The sequence below is a fragment of the Ammospiza nelsoni genome, chromosome 4 (genome assembly GCF_027579445.1).
Source record: "Ammospiza nelsoni isolate bAmmNel1 chromosome 4, bAmmNel1.pri, whole genome shotgun sequence".
Classification (NCBI taxonomy): Eukaryota; Metazoa; Chordata; class Aves; order Passeriformes; family Passerellidae; genus Ammospiza; species Ammospiza nelsoni.
The window spans coordinates 60,876,476-60,898,222 of NC_080636.1; the positions used below are offsets into that span (position 1 = coordinate 60,876,476).

At 38.2% G+C, this 21,747-nt stretch overlaps 1 protein-coding gene across 3 annotated transcripts in view; it reads left to right on the forward strand.

Moving 5' to 3' along the window:
• The window catches only part of BMPR1B (bone morphogenetic protein receptor type 1B), a 241,410-nt gene that overhangs the window by 97,521 nt on the left and 122,142 nt on the right, over positions 1-21,747 (forward strand). For 2 of the 3 annotated variants that reach the window (XM_059470647.1, XM_059470648.1), the window contains one exon: positions 1,868-1,929. The gene's annotated coding sequence lies outside the window, so the exon portion shown is untranslated. Of the gene's footprint in view, positions 1-1,867; positions 1,930-12,417; positions 12,441-21,747 lie in introns of those variants that run through there. The other variant, XM_059470650.1, reaches the window with a different exon arrangement.

The window sequence follows — 21,747 nt, forward strand, 5'->3', positions numbered from 1 at the left end:
CTTTCATTGCACATTTGAGCAACTTTAAACTGTCATTTAGTTTAATGGGAAGTTTGCATGGAAAGTTTTAGTTATTTTATAGAGAAACTGAAGATTTTTTTATATCATATGGGTTATTTCTACATTTAACTGCTGGCACTCCATTACTGTGGATATTATTAATGTCATGTTATGTGAATTTTTCAAATTTCCATAAGCTATATATTTTTTATTGCAAATGGTTAGGATTTGGTTTTGTATTGATGGACTGTATGAAATCTTCCAATCTGGGAATATATGTTTCTAAAATATTACTGAACAAACGATTGTAATCTCCCTGTCTTCTTTCTAAATATATCCTCCACTTTTAGCATAGGTAACAAAAACATTATGCTAAAAGAATTTGAGCTAGTTGAGACCGCCTCCCATTTCTAGGTTTGTGTTTATTTTGGTCATATTGAATTTGAAGCAGAGACTCTCTCAGGGAAGGAATGCAGTCCAAGAGCCTGGGTCCAGATGTTATGCTTTCCTTCCATTCCAACCTAGGCCTCTGAGGCAGAGATCCCCCTCTCTGAAAACAAGACTTGGACAAAGTGCAAACGCCTCATTTCCTGAAATCTCATTGTTTAGGCCAACAAACAGGCAGGTCAACATGCAGGTTGCAGAACTGAAACTGAACACCACCTCAGTTGCCCTGGATCAATGAAGTGTAATTTGAGGCTTGTGGTTGCCTGTCTAGCTTGGAGAACCAGCACAGAGAACAAAGGCTCAACACTGTGGCCTTCAGATATTTGAGGAGTGAAATAATGTTGCTGCTGTTCTCTTTTGCTGCCTTTTGGCTCAGAGCTGTGCTGTTTAGGTAGGCTAGGCATTAATTTTTTGTGATGGTTATGCCAGAAAGTTCTCCTAGAGCAGAGGCAACTTACACTGGTCCTAGGTAGGTTAGTTGAAGAAGAAAAACAAAACGGCAACAAAACAAAACCCCAAACCAGGAAAGAAAAACTTATTTGGGTTCTGCAGATGTTCACATCGACTGTTTCTTATAACAAAACATCTTGGTTTGACTCTGTCAGTGTCTCTGTATAATCAAGTCAGCAAAGAGCCCTTCGTGAACAATAAATGAAAAACTTGGCACGAGTCTGGCACTAGATGCAGATTAAAGAACAGTAGATGTAACTGGCTGTGATGCCTGTGGCATTTTCAGCAACTTGTATGAAAGGTTAGAGTCCATAGCTTCTGCCCCTAGTGGGAAATGGCACACACAAAAGTGAGCTGTCTTGGCTGGAATGTTTTTGCACTGTGGCTGCTGCTTTTTGGACAGGGAGCCTTTTTTGGTCAATAGAAACTCAGGCCCACAGTATTTTGTTTAGCTGCAGTTCAGGGTGTTAATTTATAATTAGGCTTCACTGGGATGTAATCAGATCCATACTTGTAGGGAGTATGGGGGTTTTTTTGCATGTTTTTACTGAAGAGCTCATTAGAAGTTGATGGGAGTTGAGTGCATCTCAGCCCAGTCATGCACCTTTTCCTAAAGCACCTAATTCAATTGATTGGGGTGTTTAGTGACAAGAAATACTGTGTCAGCAGGACCTTAATTATTTAATCTATCTAACCACAGCATGAGTGTTATGAGTAGTGTGTGGAGGTAGATAAAACTCTTAGATCTTCATGTTTGAGCAGGAACACTGGGAAAGGAAAAAGGTAGTTTTTATTAGTAAGTATATGCAATATTGTACAATTGTTGCTTGATATTTGCCACATAAAATATATGCCATACCATGAAAATAAAAATTTATATGTCAGTTTGCTCAAGTGTGACTGAACTCTAATACTAATGTTAAGTGTACAATATCATACGTAATTGTTATATTTTTCTGCTCTGTTGTAGATTATATCATCTGACTTAAACTGTGAGACAAGACTACTTCTTGAAAATTAAGAGTTTGACAGGTAAGAACTGAGTTAACCAATTTTATAAAGACCATTGTTGTTAATAACCACCGTGATAAAGTAAACACAGAAGTGTTCACTCTTCATGAACTACACTTTGAAAAGCTGACAAAAAATCACTTGCGATGCTCACAGTGATACAAACAGGATATTTGAGAAAGACAGATGTCTGAAAGACAGATGTCAAGTGTGAATGATGTTAGTATTTTCAATGCTTAGTACCTAGGATGTCTGTCAGGAAGGGATTTGTAAAGAATTGTCTTCTGACAGAAAAATGGGAGCCGGTTGAGAAAGTGGCTGGAGGTAATGGGCACACAGACACCAGGTGCTGGCAGCACAGCTCTGGTGTGGGCTGCTTGTCATTGCCTATCTCGTATTTTCAGATACCCATTGGGAGACCTAAACTTCATGTGCAGGAAATGTCCCTAGTCCCCTTGGGGTTATTGCTAAATAATAGCATGCCTGGCGAGTTAAGTTGTCATTCTTTGACTGATGTCTCCCCTGGGGTAAACAAGAAGTAGATCTGCAGAGCAAAAAGTCATCAGCTCTTTGTTTAAACAATCTACTAAAACTCCTGCCTGGTGCTTAAGAAACAAGGATTTGAGTCTTTTCAGGAGGATTGTTGAAAGATTAAATAATTACTCAGCTCATAACAGGAAAACTCCCACTTTGCTGGAGATGGTGTTGTAAAGCCTTATAGTCAGAGCTGACATAAAAAGAAAAGGTGAGCAGTTTTACCTTATCACATAATGGGGGGAATTCTATGTTTTTTACTTCTAATCAGACTGAGACAATGCAGGTGAGCAATTCACTTGACCCCAAATGAAGGATGGAGAAACACAGAAATTTGTTAGATGCTTACAAAACCTATGATGTCCTTAAGTTATGAACTGTCAATCCACTTTTCCAGGCCGCTGAAAACGTTGTGAGCTACTTAATCTACAGAGCCCTTGCCATCCTTTCAGTTTCTTCCTTTTTGTATACATCTATTTCATCGTACAGCTTATAAACACAATACAGGAAGTTGCTGAAATTGGAGAATTAAACATTTTTCCATACACAGATAGCGCTTCCTGACTGCACCATATTCTGTTACCTTGCCTCAGTATTGTAAAGAGCCTGAAGTTGAGAAATTGTGTTGAAGTTCCTTTGGGTTTACATTCTTGGAACTTTGCCTAGAGCAATTTGACAACTTAATTTGCATTTGGTGTTAGAAAATTTATAAGACTCTGGTGCTTTGTTACTTATACCTAGATTTTGAAAGGAAAAAGAATGAATGCCTGTTAAGTTTAAAATAAAGTTGTAGCCTTTTCTTATAAAAATGGATGGGCTAACCTTGAAATGCCAGTAAGTTGCAAGGAGGTATAAAAAAAATAAAAAGCTATATATTCGAAACATATACTAAACAAATGAACTAAGTATAATCTTTTATCTGCTAATCTTTATATAGGAACGTGGTATATAAGGATTCTTAAGACTGTTAAAATGCTATTAATTTTCTGTGTTCTGTCCCAAATCTTTGCTCCCATTCTTGCAGAAAATGAATATTTTTATTATTAGCTGTTCAAGCATGTTTTAAGCTGAGTTTTGAAATATTTCCTTTAACAAAGAATTTTTTAAAAATACTGGTTTTTGAGACATTTTAAGGTTAGTAACCCATTTACCATATTTAACTACATGATGCTATTCCTGTTAGTTTATCAGCTTGAATCTGAAATGAGTACAAAGATAATAATAGAAACAATTTGATTGTGTGGATGTATACATGGCTTTTGGTTGTACATCTGCATAAATGAAAGTGGCTTTATTGCTTCACACTAAAGACCTTTTGAAGGGTTTTGATTACTCTGTGCTTAAAATGCCTCCCTGGAGAAGGCAATACCTTGGACTTGAACAGATTATATGATGTTCCTGGTCCGTTCAATCATTTTTGGGGGAAAAAAAATTGCCTTAGTAAATTAAACACAGAAAACCACATGAGTAGGTCCATGCTTTCTCCATGTAGTTCCTGCACTAGTCCTTGCTTTTAGAATTATACTTGTGTAATACAAAACATTTGATCTGGCATATGCTGCGTTATAGGCATCTGGCTGTAAAATGCTACTGAAGATTGCCCACTCTTTTAGCTGTAATTTTTAAACACTTGACTGATTCAAAATGAACTTTGACATTTTAGTGACTATGTAGATTGTGAATATCCTTCTTTATGTCATGAATGAAGTAATTCCAGTGGGTTGTACTCGTTGTTTCTGCCACTGCTTTACCAATATAAGAAATTGTTGTAATTCAAAGGCTGTATAGAAATATTTAATTTGTATACCTCCACTACCATTTATTACTGGGGAAAAAATCAATAATAAATGATAGAAAAAAGCAATAATAATTCTGGTGCTTTTTTGACAAACCTGACAAACCCATTTGAGCTTGGTTTTACTTTGAGAAGGACTTTAACTTACTTACTGTTATTCCATGAATATTTCTTCCATGGAAAGAAGAAAAAAATAATAATAAGCTATAACATCAAGGCTAATAACTTAATCTGAAATAATTTTGTTAATGTTTTGCATGGAACCCAGTGCACATGAGAAAAGGGCATGGCAATATAGAGAAAATTCTTGCTCTATACCTTGGGTTTGAAACCAATCGGATGATTGAGCTGGCTGTTACTTGGGCCCTTAGTGAGTTGTCTTAGGGAGCACAACCCCCTGAGAACTATTTCTTTTGGAGAGCAGGATCGAGGGAGAAAGAAGACAGAGGTTGCTCTCAAGTGGTTTAGTTATGTAAGGTGGTGTCACAGATGGGGTCATGAAAAAAGCAGCGACAGTCCAGAGGAAATAGAAGGAGGGCAAGGGTGGGATGGACAGAGGAGAGAAGAGCAGTCCTTTCAATAGCCATCTACTCTCCTCTGATCTCAGCTGTCTCAGAAAACTTCTCTTTGCAATTTGGTGAGGAATTCTCCAGTCTGATGAGCATGGTGGAATAAAGGGATGAGTGTCTTACTAGTGAGTAAGAAGCATTTCCATCCCACTAGTTCCTAAGGAAAATATGCCCCAAGCCTTCCTCCAGCTCAGATACCTTTTAAGACTTCTGTTCTTCCTCCTTCTGAATCCTTTTGGCAGATTCAATTTACATCATGCTCTGGGGATTTGATTAATTTCCTGTCATTGGCTGTCTTGCAAACCCCTGCACCCAAGGTTGGCAGTTGTGCTGTTAAATCTTGGTATAAATGAGTTCTGCTCCTGCACATTCAACCTATGGCATCTTTGCTGTCTGGAACCATAACCCAAACTGTGTTTTTTTGATGAGTAAGTAGCACCATAATGTGAAATCTATCCTATTAGCAGAGTGAATAAATTTACTCAGTATGGAACTTTTAAGGGTCTGTTACCATATGCCTTAGGATCATAATTTAAATTAAATTTGCTTAAAATGGAAATCTAGATTCAAGCTGACATCATAACATATGACCTCCACTAGCAATGAAAATTGAAAACATGATACAAGGACATTAATCACTGAATAGTTTATAAGCTGCCCTGAATGTTCATCTGAAATGTTAACGCTATTTTATTATATGCAATAACAGCTTAAAGTGAAAATTTATGAACACTGTGAGGTGCCTAAGATAAGGCATTCAGACTCATCTTATTGTGCCCTGGCTCAAATATTTTGAGTCTTTAGAGAAGTGCTCAGAGACACTTGTGTGCTTAACCTATTGCTTTTAGTGCAAGGATAACCTCTGCCTTTTAGTGGGACTGGAAATGTGAGCAGGATAGTGGGGATCAGGTTTGGCAGTCAGACTTGTGTGAACTCAAATTTGTTCGTACATACCCATGCGCAGGAGGAGGTGTTTAATGGCCTCAGTGTGGAAGTGTCTGTGAAGTTTGGGTCATTGGTTTTTGGGGTTTTAATTCTGCTTAGCAGTTTGAATTTTGGACTGGAGTCCTGATAGTAAGTTTTGATTTTTTTTTTTAATAGACAGCTGTAGTTGTAATGTTGAGTGTAGCTGAATATGGAGTATAGTGGGTGCAGTAGAGCTTATTTATGCAAAACTGATCAGGGCTGTCATCAAACAGATCTCTTCAGATGGCCTGATGGAATGATTTTGGGATTTTGTGTGTGGTATTTTTTAATTAACAAGTACAAAATCTATTTGATGGTTTGAAAAGGAAGAGATTTAAGAACGTCTTTTTAACTTGATCTCAGATTTATAATACTTCATCTGTAATATATGCCCTTTACTTGTGGACTCATCAGTGTAACTCAGAATCTTCAAAATTTGATGTCATACATAGTTGACTTGGTGGAGTCTGGAAAAACACAAGCTAAGTTGGATTATTAGTTTCCAAACTATTCACTGCTGGTTTTTTGCTGGGAGAGCTTCTTTGTTCCTATGTAACTTGAGCCACTGATTTAAAAATAGATTTAAATGCTTTTATAGGTGAAAGTGAGCTTAATTGACAGTGAGCTGGTTGTAGCTTTTGTATTTTGCTTTACTGGGTAGTTCTAGTAGTAAACTGAATTTATTGAAGTAAATCTATGAAATTACCTTAATTGCCTGATCTCAATAATATTTTTAAGGAACTCCCCTATTTGTGTGTTTTTATTTTAAGGTAAGGTACATAGTGCAGCTTGTGTATGCATATTGCTTGGACGCTTTGAATGGCTTGCCTGTCTGATCCATTTTAATAGATTCCAGCCTTTTTCCATGACATCATTATTATAACAGACTTCCTAGAAAATATGAACAGCTGCTGTGTATTTTTTTCCTGTGTTTGGTATTAAAACTGTAGCAGCTATTCTGTTTTTTACAAATGACAGCAATAGGCTTGTCTGATGTAAAACAAAATGAAAAAAAGTCCAAGTAAGGAGCTGTGATACTCTTAACAGGCCAGTAATGTAACAGGTCTCCTTGTATGAATCATTTCATAATGCAATAAGGGATTACTTATGCTGCTGTCATACTGGTCAAAGGTTGGTCCCATTTCCTTCCCCCCTCCTCCAGAACTAAACTGTGCATCATTAAAGATGATGAAAACAGTATTGTGCTCAGCTTCCTGGCCCAGATGGCAATTTGCATGAAGAATTTTACTGTATTTTTTTCCCCTAATATTCTTATGCACACTGTGCATAGAGGTTTTCTTTCCAGTTCAGGTCAAGCAGACTTCTTTCTTGTTTCTCTGCACATCTTGGCATTTAGGGATGGCTTAGAGGCCACTTAACATGGAGTCTGGAGTATTACGTGGAACTAGGAGTTCATCAATCTCATTGTTATGTGTAATTTTCTATCTAGCTCCATCTGTAAATACTGTAAACAGATGAAAGGTGTCAAAGAGGGATGTGGACCTTTTGATCATTGCATTTTATGCTGTCTGAAATACCTTGCTTGGGGTTTTAGTTTCTTTTAGACAACTTGTGCAAACCAGCCATGGCATCTGGTGTGTTTCATGCCTCAATATCTGCATTTGACACAACAAAAGCAACAGGTATAAAAAAACCTAACCTTTCCATGGCTCTGAATAGAAACACACGACACTGTGGCTGACTTAGAGATCAGACAAGTCTCAGGGTGTAATATGGCCATGAGACAACTCATCATCCATTAATGCTGTTATCTCAGACCTGTGTCTTTTGGAGTGCCTTCTTCCTCCATTTTCAAATAATTCACCTGTGTGTTTTCTGCTGTGTGTGGGAGGAAAAAAAGCAGCAGCTAAGTACTGTTCTTCTTCATGAAGCAGGGGGATGGTCTCTGCACCAGGTGAGTGGCTGTGAGCTGATTGAAAAGTGCTCCAAGAAAATCAATACTAACCTTGCAATGAGAAGTCAGATGAGGAATGGCTGCATTGCTCCTGTCTGTGGTGTTCATCAAATGGTGCCTGTTCTGCAGAGCATGTAGAGAAACATTTTCATGAACAGAATAACTGATACCTTTGGCAATTATCAGTTACAAGCCCTTCTTCATCTTTTAAGGACTCCAAGAGAGACTGCTTGACCTGTTCTCCATTAATGTCCTAAAGCAGCCTTGAAAAGCACATGATACATAAATAATATTAATGCAAATTATTATTAGCCCAGATGTGAGAGCACATGAAAATTATCTTCTGTTTCATAACCACAGAAAGTTTAAACCAGCACTGACTATATATAATGTGTGATGCCTACAGAAGGTCATTCCTTCAAATATTTGATGCAACATGGTACTGAGCAGCTAATGGTTGATATCTGTGGCTTCTGGGCTGTACCACAGCCTGGATGGGAAGACAGCTTCAAACCACACGAGCCCTTTTGAAGGTCAGCTCACACCAGGGTGGCATGGTTAATGAAAATGCAGTTTTATTCTAATGTTAGCCAATTTCTGAAGCTTTTTTTTTTTTTGTCTTCTCCTTTTTGTTTACATTGAAATGAGTGTAAAAGTCTGATTTTCAGTGGAACAAAATTTGTGTCTCGCTTTCACGTAGTTTTTGCAGGCAGTTATAAAGCAAAGTGAAGAAACAGCATGTTATGTATAAAATATTTTGAGACTGTAGTTCTTATCATACCACTTCTGCTTTGAGGAAAAAGTGTTACTCATAACTCTAAAATTCCCCAGTGTGGGGAAAGCTGTAGGGACTGAGTGTACAGATTTTAGCTTACTGGTTTTTTTCTTTTTTGAAGCATGCAGAAATTCATTTCTTCCTCCCCCTTCTCTCAACCCCCATATTGTTTTCAAAATTATAGTTCTGTGCTATTGCATTTCTGGCCAGTCTAGCCTATTTCGGGCGTGTAATCAGGCTGTGGATTGTTTTGATAGTCCATTTCTGTAAATAAACTTCTTAAAAAATCATTTTTCCACTTCCTACCCCTAAAAGAAGGTTTGAGAAAGTAACTGATATTTGCATAAATATGTATGAAGAGGTTTTAAATATATGTTAGAGATAAATATTTGCCAGATCAGCTTATAAAAATTCTGCTTACAAAATAAATTTATTTTTAGCTGTTATTTTTATTTTAAAAATGCAAAACATCAACCATCCTGTAGACATGAAACACTTTGTGGTGAAAAACAATTTTGCAGTCATTGATACATATAAATTACGATATATAAGATGTCAAGTAATTTTATAATAATTACCACATCCATTCAAACTTGTGTGGCAAGGCAAAACTGTAGAGAAATTCCACTGAAATTAATGTGGCTGATCTATAATTACACCACTGAGTCAAACAGTAATATGGATCATTCATTTGTAATTTGAATGCAGACAAATCTGTAATAAAAATTTCTACCATTCTTCAGACAAGTCATGGAAAAAGTTTTGCATTTTGCTTCATAGGTGTTTGAAATAAAACTCAGAATATGTCTTGGTAATAGCATATGTCCACAAAATGTAATTCACTGAAAAATTATTTAACTGTGGCTTTCTTATTGACACCCTGTTTACAGTGAATCTGCTCACCTGAGAAAGCAGTGAAGAGTAGCTAAACATGGCCCTTTTTATAATAAATACCAGTGTATTTTAAATTGAGGGTAAGAACTGATTTTTCTCATTTGCAGTACAAATGCTTTTCAATTAGATTTGTGCTAAACTCAGTGGCAGACTATGGAACAAAAAGTATGTCTCAGTAAGCTGAACATGATCTTTCAGGTGTCTGTGCATCTCCTAGAAGCAGTGCCTGCCCATGCAGCGGGTCAGACAGCTGCTTCATCCCTTCCACCAGGACTCAGAACATCAAAGGATGTAAGGCTCAAAGACCTATCTTGAGGCCCACAGTGCTTGAAAGGCTTTACTGGTTTCTGTGTTTTTCTGTCTGCTTTTTAAATGTGCATCCTCATGACAAACTCTGTAGGGTGTAGTTCACACGTGAAAGTGTCACTTCCCGAAATGATTGGTAATAACAGGACCTGGAATGGTTTTGGGTGTGGGGATATTTTTTGCCTTTATCACCATCAGCTTTACACTGGCCCATGTTGGCAGCGAATATAATCTATAATAAGCTATTGCCTTTAAAAATGGTAGCCTTTTCTCTGTGAAATGAGTAGATGCCTGTTAGACCAAATGCAGAAGTCTGTACTGCAAACCATCAGTACTAAAGTAATTGTAATAGTATTGCTGCCACAGCCACAATATTCAAAGACTGGTGAGGGGGGCAGGGTTTGCACAGAGAGGTAATATCTTTTATTAGATGAACCAATATAGTTGGAAAAAACAGATGCTTCAGACAAACAAATCTTCCTTCAGGAAAGGCTATCTATGCCCAGAAGCTTGTCTGTTTTTTCCAACTGTATCAGTTGGTCTAATAAAAGATATTGCCTCTCCCTGTAAACTTTGCCTGTATGAAACATGGGAATCCCTCTCAGCCCTTCAACAGACAAGCCTGCAGCAGCATGGGCATGGTGCTTTGCTGGATTTCATATGTCATATTTCTACTCCTGCTTTACCTGCCCTGCACTTTTTAACCATGGGGCAGAAAGGGAGAATATGTTCAATTAATAAGATTAATAGACACTGACTGACAAAGCTTATCAGGGTAGTTGCTTTATTCCTTTCCTTAGCTTTAGCTTAAATGTTTGATGGAAAGGAAATTTTGCTCTCTGTGGAGTCTGTTTCTTTCTCCCCACTTGAGAGATGTGGGTCTTGTAGCTCCTGTTAATGCTGATCTTCCCGGTGTGATCTGCCCATGTATTGGAACAGTTACAGAAGGGAAAATTGTTCCCTGGCCATTGCTCTGCTTTTCTGATGAGTCTGATTTTGTAATGTTCTTAGATCTGTAGTGATAATAGTCACCCAATAGCTGGTCATAAGTCTCTTGCTTAAATTTTGAAAGGGCTCTAGGGCTCTCCTTGCAGAAAATAAAAGACAAAAATATTCAGTGGCTTGATGGGAAGTGTGTCTAAAAGGATCTGCTGTAATGTAAAAACAAAAGGAGCAGTGTTTCCAGCTAGAGCACCAAACATCTTGGAGTCCACTGTGGAAAATGTTTATAGTGTTGTATAGTTTTATTAGCACAGATTGAAGAAAAACAGCTTATTGAATGATTTTGGGGATTAGATTCAGTACCTGTGGACTATCGAATAGTGGTCAAAGAAAACCCCTCTGTGCTGTGGGGTTGAGAGCGGGGGATCTGTAAGGAGTACTCAGCTTTCTTGTACAACAAATAAGGACAAATATTGCTTTCAGACTCACTGAGGGTCCTATATGTGCTGAGGGGAATTGGGTTACAATGCCAGGAGGCTGTGTGGGTGCCCTTGGGCATGGAGATTATCAGGCTCAAGGTACTCCCAAGTCCTTCCACAGGGACACTGTGAAAACAGTGGAGCTGTTGCCTTTCCACTCCTCCACTCACAAGATGCCTCATATAAAACCTGTTTACTTGGGCAGGATTTTAGCTGACATTCTCTTAGTTGTGTTTTGCTCAGGTGTGGTGGGCAGTAACATGCAGAGCGGTCTCTTTTCTCTGCACCGAACCCTGCGTGATAACTTAGTAGTGCCTTTACCCATCTTGGAAAGATTTACTTCCTCTCAAGCAATAAATATTATTAAAGCACCAAAGTTCAGTAGCAAGATCATCAATTTGTTTAATTGTCTTAGGCCTCTTTTCTGTTTTTATTGAGCTGTGCCAATGCCAGCTGTTGCTGGAGGCTGTAGGTGCAGGGTGAGCCTTGGGTTGCCCTGGAGTCCCAAGACAGTTTGGCTTTTACGCCCCTGCAGCAAGAGAACAAATAGTTCTCTCTGCACATTGCAGAATGAGGTGTGAGTGAGCTGTCGTGTCGTCTCAAAGAACTGGACCAGAGAGTGAGGCTGAAGCTAGGGCTTGAAAAATGTAGCCTGTGCCTAAGCGCTAGTGTGAAAAATAGTTGGGCTGGTGTCCTTCCTGTTGTGTTCAGAGGCAGTGACTGATGAGGGCTTGGATTTGGACATGAAAAAAAGACATGCTTCTGTGTTAAATCTACACATGGACCAAAAATGAGAGAGGAAAGAAAGGTGTGAGGGAGAAGTGTGTTTTGTCAGATGCTGCTTTTGTGCCATGTGTTGTGTCCCTTACTCTTCTGCCTCCATAGGAAGGGCATGTGCCTTGTTTGGTCTCCGTTGGTGTGAGCTGCTCCACTTCCTCTTGCACACCACTTAGTAACTTCAAATCCTTTAGCCTCAACACATATCACATGTGTCCCTCCAGCAGACTGATTTTTCTGAGTCCTTCCCAAGTGTTGTGTGCTGAATTTTTCTCTTCCCACCAGCAAATACTAGGATTTTTCTGGCTGTGCTGCTACGGGACTGCAATGAGTGCCAGGGTGGGAATATCCTTGATATCAGCATTCTGATAGGATGTGACAAATTGGCCTGAAAAGAACCTAAACCCTAGTGTTCTGTAGCAAGAGAAGGAAGACATCCTTCTGCTTTGAATTCAGCGATGTTTTCATTTCTGCTTCATCCTTGCAGGCAGCTGCTTCTTGATGCTCGGTGCATCTTGCGTGGTTCTTACGAGCAGCCGTGAGCTGCTGCAGCTTGGCACACATCTATGCAGCTGAAGAGGTATCCAAAGAATTGTTTACTTGCTTGCAAACATGAGAAGCCAGCTATGATGCTTACTGCCCGTTCGTGTTTGGAAGATCATTTTGCAGCCAAAAGAAAGCTAAGAAATCTGGAGACACTTTGGCATTTGGCTAGCTGAGTGGGTGGAGAGGTTGTTTTCAATCCTTGATTAAAGCACAATGTGTTGGTGCACAAGGATGGAGAAGCAAACCAATGTAATTAGAGTATGAAGTATTGCTTAGGAGCTGAAATGCTGATATATATGGTGACATGCCAAAGTATAAGGTGAAGGTCTGATATAGGCAAATGAATGCACCCTTGGCCAAGAAAAGTCAAGGAGAAAAGCAGAAAACGTGACCTGAATCAGCAGAGAGACACTGACGCAGGCAGTTATGTGTAAGGTCTGTGTATGTGGGACAAATCAGTGTCATCCAAATCTCTCTTTAAAAAGTAATGAAACACTGAGCTACCACCATAAAAGCTTAATGTGCAAGGTCTGCTGTAAATTACACTGCAGTGTATCATGAACAGGGATTCTGAACGTTGGAACTGGTGCCTCCCTGACATAATTTTAGGCATGTGTGGTAGAAATTCAAAAATATAAATTCTGATATATGTAGCTTGTAGTGTAGTCTTGTTGACTTTTTCCAAATCTAGGCTAATAATAATAAACAATATTCAATATTTTTGGTGATTTAACTAGCTTGAAAGCCAATCTGTTGAATCTGAATAGCTTTGTGATGATAAAATAGCAGCATCAAAATTTAAGGGACCAGTAAGATTGACATGGAATCTGCTTGGTCTGTAAGTACACATGAGTTTTCATGGAACTACTTTGAAGGTTGTGAAGATTGAAATAAAATCCACTGGATTTGTTCTCTTTGATAAATGAAAGGTAAATATAGTTTATATTATTTTAACTTTTCCCAAGAAGAGTCTTGCAACATTTATTTCTTGCCCTTGTCTGTATCCTCTTGACAAATGTTTCATTTCTGGGTTTTAGCAGCTATCTTCATTTCTCTCCTTCAGCAGAATTCCTTTCTTTTTTCTTCTCCATGTAAGTTAGTAGATACTTCTAGTTGCTGTAAAATGGGAATTCTGGCACATATATGATAATCCATTTTTTTTAATGTTTGCCTTTTGCAAACTCTTCAGTGATTTTTTTTTTCTCCAGAAAACTTAAAACAATTTTCCTTCTTCTTGAATATTCTTCATCATGTATCCTTGCTCAGTACTACTGGAGCCTCACTCTTTCCCACAGCCATGCACACCTTGTGGTTTGAAAAACTGACCCATTTATGCATGCTTCTCTTTCTTGGCTGGGAATTAAATGCTTTAAATCGCTCTTCTCCCATGTTAATTGTGGCTAAGTTGATTGGTGTTATTCTTTTTCTCTTAGTAAATTCATTCATTCCAAATTCTTCAGCTGCCTCTGAAGAATCTTTGAGCCTCTTCTTCTGGGCAGTTTGCTTCTCTTCCATCAGGGTGACTAAATCTTTCTCTTCTTTTTCTAGTGTTAATCCTCTCTGTTCTTCTCTTGTCTCTGTTTTTATTTTAGAGGAGATAGAAGTGCTTTTGTCCAGTTAGGCATACGTTATCTAGTCAGTGACATTTTGTAGAGATTTGAAACCTTCTGGCTCCAGTTGCGTTAAGTACCTGACATTTTTCCTTTGGGCTCCATATCTTTGCTTCGTTGGAAGGGAGAATAATAATCCCAAACACCTTTCTATCACAAGATATTATGACTAAAGTTATTTTCCTCTGTCTCAACTTCTGGTTGCAGAAAACTCTAAGTTTAAGATATGCTATCTTATTTTAAAAACACATGACTCCTTGCATACTTGCATACTTATTCCTTAGGAAAAATAAAAACATAACATTTCCAGACAAAATAGTTAACCTATCAATTGTTACCAGTATGTTTTCATTCAGAATTTTGCTTATTTGTAGCTAATCTTTGAGCTGCTTTATTTTTAGTTTAATGATGAAAGTTTACAGTCAGAAAATAAAGTAGCAATTTGTCATGGTCAACCAGAAGTTCAAAAGCCAGCCAGATGCTGGCTTTTACATTTTCTGTTCTTGTGTTTTGCAGTAGGTAAAATACCAGCTGAGTGTCAGGCTTGGCTAACTGTCTTAATGCTTTTAAAACCCTCATGACTGGTAAGCAAAGTGTTCTTAGAATAAAGAGTAAAAGGGAAAATATTTCCTAGTCTTGAAAGATTTTTATTATTATATTATTTTTATTCCTCCAGTGTTTTTCTGTTGAAAAATGCCATCTCTCTTCCTCCCAGCTCAATGTTTTTGTGCTGACACCGTCTTGTCCACTTGGACCAAAGCTGAAAACTGCACATCTGGCTGAGCCATGTGTGTTTGCTGCAGGACAGATGAGACACCCAGGTTTTTGACAGAGGTTCTGTGGAGCTGATATATGGCACAACAGATGATGCCATGAATTGTTTTTACGGGCCCTCACTTTTGAGTGCCCAATTTCTTCTGACTCCTACAGCTTGAGCATTTCTTAAATGCTGTGTGAGAGATTAATACAATATTCCCCGGAGACTGCTTTCGCACCAGGATTTTGTGACCACAATGAACATCTGTAAGTCCATCCATTTGTAATGTTCAATTGCCATTGACCAATTCCAGCCTAACTCCTGTGCTGCTTGGAAGCACAAAGATGCTATGTTTCTGCAATACAGCTAGAAATTGTCTGAAAAATATACAGAGGGTCAAAATATTGAGTTCTCTTTACATTTACTAGTTGTGGCTTTTTGAGCTGCAGGAAGACTGCACACACATACTTTCCTATGCTGCTAGCTTCCCAGATAGCTGGACAAAACTTGCTTGCTTGTGTTAATCAGCTTTTAATCAGGTACATAACTACAGGGAGAGAGAGATGTGTGATGGCTTCATTTCTTAACCCCATGGGCCATAACTGGCTTTCTTGCCACATGGTCACCCTTGCCATGAAATCAGTTTGCAGCTATGTGAAATGGGACTCAGAATAGCTTTTCCTCTTTTTTTGGCACTCTTTTCAGTTAGTAACCAGTCACTAAAGGTTTGGGAGTGATATAGGTATAATGCAGGGAAATTGTAAAGAAATATTTGTATTTTAAAGGAAATAGGCAATGACTTCTAAAACTTTGAAGTCTCATTTTTAATAATTTAACAGAACACATGGATTTGTCTTCATTTCATTTTATCCTTTTGCAAAAAGCATGTTGGGAAGAGTGATGGAGAATGAGCCAAGACTGTGAATAATTCTGGAAATATCCATACCTGACTGAATAAATTATGATTTGTGGTCAACCAAAAAATTGTGCTACACAGTGAAAATTTTTCCATTCATTTCCTAAGATGTTTCTTCTTTCTGCCTGATTTTCAAATCCATAATTTAGATCAGATGCATTTTTGATGTCTCTCGCATATTTAGGATGATTATTTTTTTGTCAGTCCACCTGCTCTTTTCCATAGCTTTTTGCTTTTTTAGAAGAAAACCCACCAAGATTAAGATTAAAAGATTCCAGCCCTGCAGGATGGCTGCATTAAATTCTCTCCAAGGTGCCTTAAAACCTCAACTGTTGTGTGGTTATATGAAATAATAACTAAATGATTCTGTTTGACTAATGAGAGGAATTTTCACTGGTATGAGGTAACTCACAAACCAGTAAAACTCATATAATCAGCACTGAAGAATAAGCAAAATTGACAGAACAGTAACTCAGAGAATAGAAAAGGTTGAGGCAGCAACATAAACGTGAGCTATCAATGAGCCCTGGTGGCCAGGAGAGCCAAGAGCTGCACTGGGCACTGCTGCCAGCGGGTTCAGGGGGGGATCCTGCACTTTGGTTCAGCACTGCTGAGCCAAGCCACATCTGGGGCTCTTGGGCCACTGCTGGGTTCTCTCACACAAGAAACATGTGGACATAGTGGAACCAGTCCAGATAAGGCACCATGAAGATGTTTAGGGGACCAGAGCATCTGTCCTATGGGAAGGATTGAGAGCTGGGAATGTTCAGTTTGGAGAAGAGGAGGCTCAGAAGGAGGCTCACTGATGTGTAGAATATCTGAAAGGAGGGTGCCAGCAGGATGTAGTCAGGCTCTTTTCAGTGGTATGCCGTGATGGAGGAGAGCCAATGGGCTCAAGCTGAAATACAGGAAATTCTGTTTAAACGTAAGGGAGAAGGGGAACTTTTTATTGTGAGGGTGTTAACTCTGGCAAAAGTTGCCTAGAGAGGGTGTGGAGTCTCCATCCCTGTAAATGCTCAATATCCAACCAAAGCCCTCAGAAACCTGATCCAGGTGGCCCTGCAGGATGGCTTCTTAAATTCTCTCCAAGGTGCCTTAAAACGTCAACTGTTGTGTGGTTATTTGAAATAGTAAATACAATTTGGTCTTGTCTTAAAAATTGCTATCTTATTTCTTATCAGAAGTGACCAAACAATTTATTGGGCTGATCTGAAAATATTATAAGAAATTATCCTTTCCATGATAAAGAAATGTATTACCGTTTTCAGACTTGAACCACGATGATGACAGAGTGGAAAACTTAGTTTAAAAAAAGTAAGAGCAGCCTTTCATTAATTAACACATTGTGCATTCCTAGATAATGTGAATACTTAAGAGTAATTGAGATAGCATTAAAATTGTTTTTTCTGTTGCCAGTGTAGCTTTTGGAATGTTTCATCAGTTGCTTTCTCATGTTGTGTAGGACTTTGAATTACTTTGTGTTCATATAAATGAGTCATTTTCTCGTTAGAACTCTTTCTTCTCATGGGTCTGAGAATGTAAAATGAAGAGCTAAAGCTGATTTGAAACCTATTTCAAAATGGTGGTGGTACTTAATCTCCAATTTTCATGTGATCTCTTTAAGTGGATCAGTGACTAACTGTAGAATGGGTCGAACAGTCTCGGGTGAGACGGCACATCTCAGAGCTCGTTCAGATTTCCTGTCAGGGATGATCCCAGTGTGCTCCCTGTCCCTCCTGCATTTGGAATCTTGGTTCTTCAGAAGAAGGAAGCTTGACACCGTAGAAGGATCAAAACTTGCCATGAAGTCTTGGTGCTGTTGACATGATTTATGATAAGGTTATAGAAAAAGTTGCTGTTAGATTAGTGTAAACTCTGTGTGGTTCTATAGCTGGCATCAACAGCAGAGTAAGTGTGAGATTTTTTTCTGGAAAACATAACCAAGGATAACATCTGTCACAGTAGCACTAAATCTTAAATCAGGGGACTCTGACACATTAGAATATATTGCAATGATGTTTACATTACTACATTCATTGTGTGAAGAAAAGGAAAGTGTGTGGACAAAGTGTAGCTGGGGAAATGAGGACATAAGTCACAGTGATCAAATCAAAGCTTCCACAATACTTGAGGCATGCCAGACTGCAGTTACCAGCTCTACTAGAAAATTAATTCTATTAGGACTGCAAGAAAGGAATCAATTGCATTAGTCTGAGAAACAGGTAGTTAGTTTGCCTTTCCCATGCGTTTGGAGTAATTCTTATTCTTTTATGTTATATTTCTCCTCCTGTCACACATATGTCTACAATATATATTATAAAAAATTGGACTCTAATCCAAATATTTAGTCTGATTCAAACAAGCCAAATTCACTGCATATCATTACCTCTGTTTTCCTTCTGCTATGAGTAGTGTAGCTGTCCAGAAGCTTGCATACAGCTGTGAGAGCAGGCATGCAGCTGTTCAGCAAAGTCCAACATCAGAAATAAAATAAGGCACCTATGAGAGATGCATTTCTAGATATGTGGCATAATTTACTCTCACAGTCAATGAAAACAAACCATCAGCACCTTTGAGTCAGTGAGCTGTCCAATGGAGAAGTTCAAAAATAGCTGCACACATTAAGTAACACAAGGTGAAATGGATGTGGCTTGTTTGCTTTTTGTTGTAGTTGTTTTTTTAGCCAAAGTGATAAAGGGAAGTCATGATGGACTGCAGAGCCTAAGTAAAGTCACTGTTGTTAATGTTCAGCTCATTTGTGCTCACCTGTGCTTCAGTGACACTGCCACACAATGCCATAAAGAAACAGGCACTATTAGAGATGTTTTCTCTTTGTTATTCATATAGGTATTGTTTTACTGTGCTTGAGTACAAGCTCTGCACATGATTTTTTCAGAAGTGCTTTGGAAACATTTGGATATCCTATTGTTTCAGGACTTTTTAATAGTGAAATAGAAGATTACATATTTGTGATATAGTTGCTTTTATTACAGGTATGGATCACTTAAGTATTAGCTTTTATATATGTCAGGCTTGCAAATTAACTATAATTAACTGCTGAGCATAGTTGGTGCTTTTTTTAAATTTAACTTGTCAGTCATATGTTTTGAATATTTCTGTCTCTTCCTTCCCAGTTAATCTCTTCCTCCTGTACAATATATTTCTAATCCACTTCTTAATTGTGTGGAATCCTTTTAAGCAATTTAAATTGTGATTGTTTTCCCTTCTTGTAGCCATTAAGAGACAGTTAACTTGCGCATAGTTTATTAAGTGTGGTCTTAAAAGCAGTGATTAATTAACAATGATTGAGGGCATAGCTGAAAATATTTATACAGACTGACTTAAGACAAAAGAACTTTCAGTGTGAATATTTTCCTGTTCTAAATGAGATTAGGCTCGTTATAAGAACAAAAAGGGGAGAAGGTAGAATGCTCAGTTGTATGCCTTTTGTGCTGACAACTTGCTGGAGCTTTGCAGCAAAGTGGAGTCTTCACCTTGTTTGTTGTCTTGAGCTTCAGGGCAACATTTATTATTATTGGCTAGGGAGAGCCAAGGCTGCTGTTTTTGCCCAAAGAAGACAGGAATTTTTTTAGGCTCCTTTGTTATAAAGCTACACAAGTGCAGTTATAGTTCACCTCAATGCCTTGTTTCTTGAAAACTTCATTTTAAGGGGTATGTGTACCTGGCTCTACACAAAAATTTTATGGAAGCAGCAGAAATTTTGATGCAGCATTTGTTGATTGTGTTGCAATGAGTAGAAAGCTGAAACCACATTCTGCAAATTGCCTGCTGTGTGATGTCTTTATGATTTTAATGGTCTTCTCTTCAAAAGTCCTCTTACAGTATTGCTTCAGTTGGAAAGAACAAATAGGCTACTTATTAAGTGTGCAATCAGCATTTCAGCTAATAATGAATAAGTGCTTACAATAATCTATCAACAGTGAAGGAGTTTTTGGAGTCATGTATGATCTTCCTGTCTGCTCCCTGGAGTCCAAAATATTTATTGCTTGGAAACAAAGACCCTTAAGAGTCAAAGGTAAGCAATGGCATGCTGAAAGAGCAAGAGTATGCCTGTAAACAGGAATATGGTGGAGAGTTAATAATACACCTCCAGAAGGGCCCACTGTGCATTCAGTCTTCTTTTCCCACCCCATCCCTTCTTCTAAGCTAGGAGGCAGTTCCCTGCGGCCACATTCATAAATAGTGAGTTCATGCATAATCAAATATTTCACACACATTCATTAATGCACAAAGAGTGCAATGCTCTTACATATTTGTTTCCACCAAACAAATAGCATTTGGTTCTGCAGTTCAAGTGTATTGTTAATTACTGTGGGTTGATTCAGCATTCAGTGAGGTTGGACCCTTAAATGGTGCTTGGGTGTGAAAACGGTTCTTAAGCACATAAAGCCCTTATGCCAGCATGGCCCATCCGTGTAGCAGAGCAGTGGTCATTGAGACAGTGGCCTCTTTCATGTTGTAATTCTTCAGGTGTGAGAGACATCGTGGATGGAAGTATCTAAGAAAATAACAGAAATGAAAAATTAAATTGGTCTGTTTTCCATCAACTTCATGAGCATGTCATGGTTTAGGAGTAGTGTTCTCCAATTTAGTAGTCCTGCTGCAATGGTCCTGTTGCTCCCTGAGCCTCCCCCTCCCACTGAAAGCGCAGAAGGCAAAGATCACGGGTCGAGGTAAGAACAATTTACTGGAAACAGCAATGAGATATGAAAACAAACAGTAACAATATTAATAACAAAGATCTGATACAAGGAAATTATTTACACATAAAATGAAAAAAAATGGACCATTTTTCCCATCACGGTTTTTCCTCATGGAGGGAACACCCTTCTCCCTGGGAGTGAGAGTCCCTTACTCCTGACCATGACCATGACTGTGAGGTAGTATCAAATAATATCCCAGCCTTAGACATGCTCCCCTCCTGGGCACTGTAAAAATTAACCCTGTCCTGGCCAAAACTAGGGCAGAGCAAGAGCTAGCAATTGTTACAGTGCAGTGAAACTGCAACCAACTTGAAAAATCCAAATTTGGTTTTACTTTGAGTTGCCTACAGATAAATTCTTTAAAGCTGAAAAGAATTCACCTTGATGAGTGAAGAGTATTAGAATGGGTCATAATGCAAAGATGAATGAAATATGATACAATTTCATTGTGATTTTTGGCACTTGTGGAGAGTTTCAAATAGGCATTGTGAAGGAGGAGAAAGAAAATTGGTTGTTTTGTGTCTTTTTATAATGTATTCCTTCTGGCATTTGAAATATTAATTTTTTTCAGGTATGTTTGATTAAAACAATTTTACAGTCACCACTGACAACACCGTGAGATTATCTGCCTTGCAAACCTAAATAAAAGTGAAATCAGTGCTGCTGTTGAAAATGTGCTTGTCAAACCTGACAAGGAGGAGATGTCATGTTAGCTGAAGAGATCAGAGTGTATAATCAAGAGCAATCTAATCACTTAGCTTATGGGGGAGAAGAAACTAAAAACCCAGAACCACATCTGAAGTTCAGATTCCACAAAACTTGACTTAGCTTTTCATTTTCCAGAAACAGAACAATGTGTGCAGCTGTGTGTGATTTACTGTCTGTAGTCTATTTCCCCCAAATTATTTTGCTATTATTATTATAAAAATTTTTCATTATCATAAAACTTTATTACTTGAAGGAGAATTCTGTGGTCTTTATAAATGAATTGACCTTTTGTGGTTTTAGTATTTCCTCTTTACTTTTGCAAGCCAGTTTTTTTCAGTGACAGTAATTCTGTTCATTCTGTGTTTAATCAGTATCTGAGGTACTTGTTAAGGATGGTTTAAACTTTGAAAATAACTGGTGATGTTTTAGCTATAACTAAACTCATATTTTTGAGCTTGGGAGGAAATTTAAAGAAACATTTTTTTAAGGAAGATCACACTTTCATTACAGCTTATAATACAGGTGGAATTAAAACTTTTGAACACATGCTGCATCGAATTTCTAGAAAGAAGTTCGCCTTTATGGACTTCTATCTGTATTCTAACCAAATTTCTTACATGGATTTG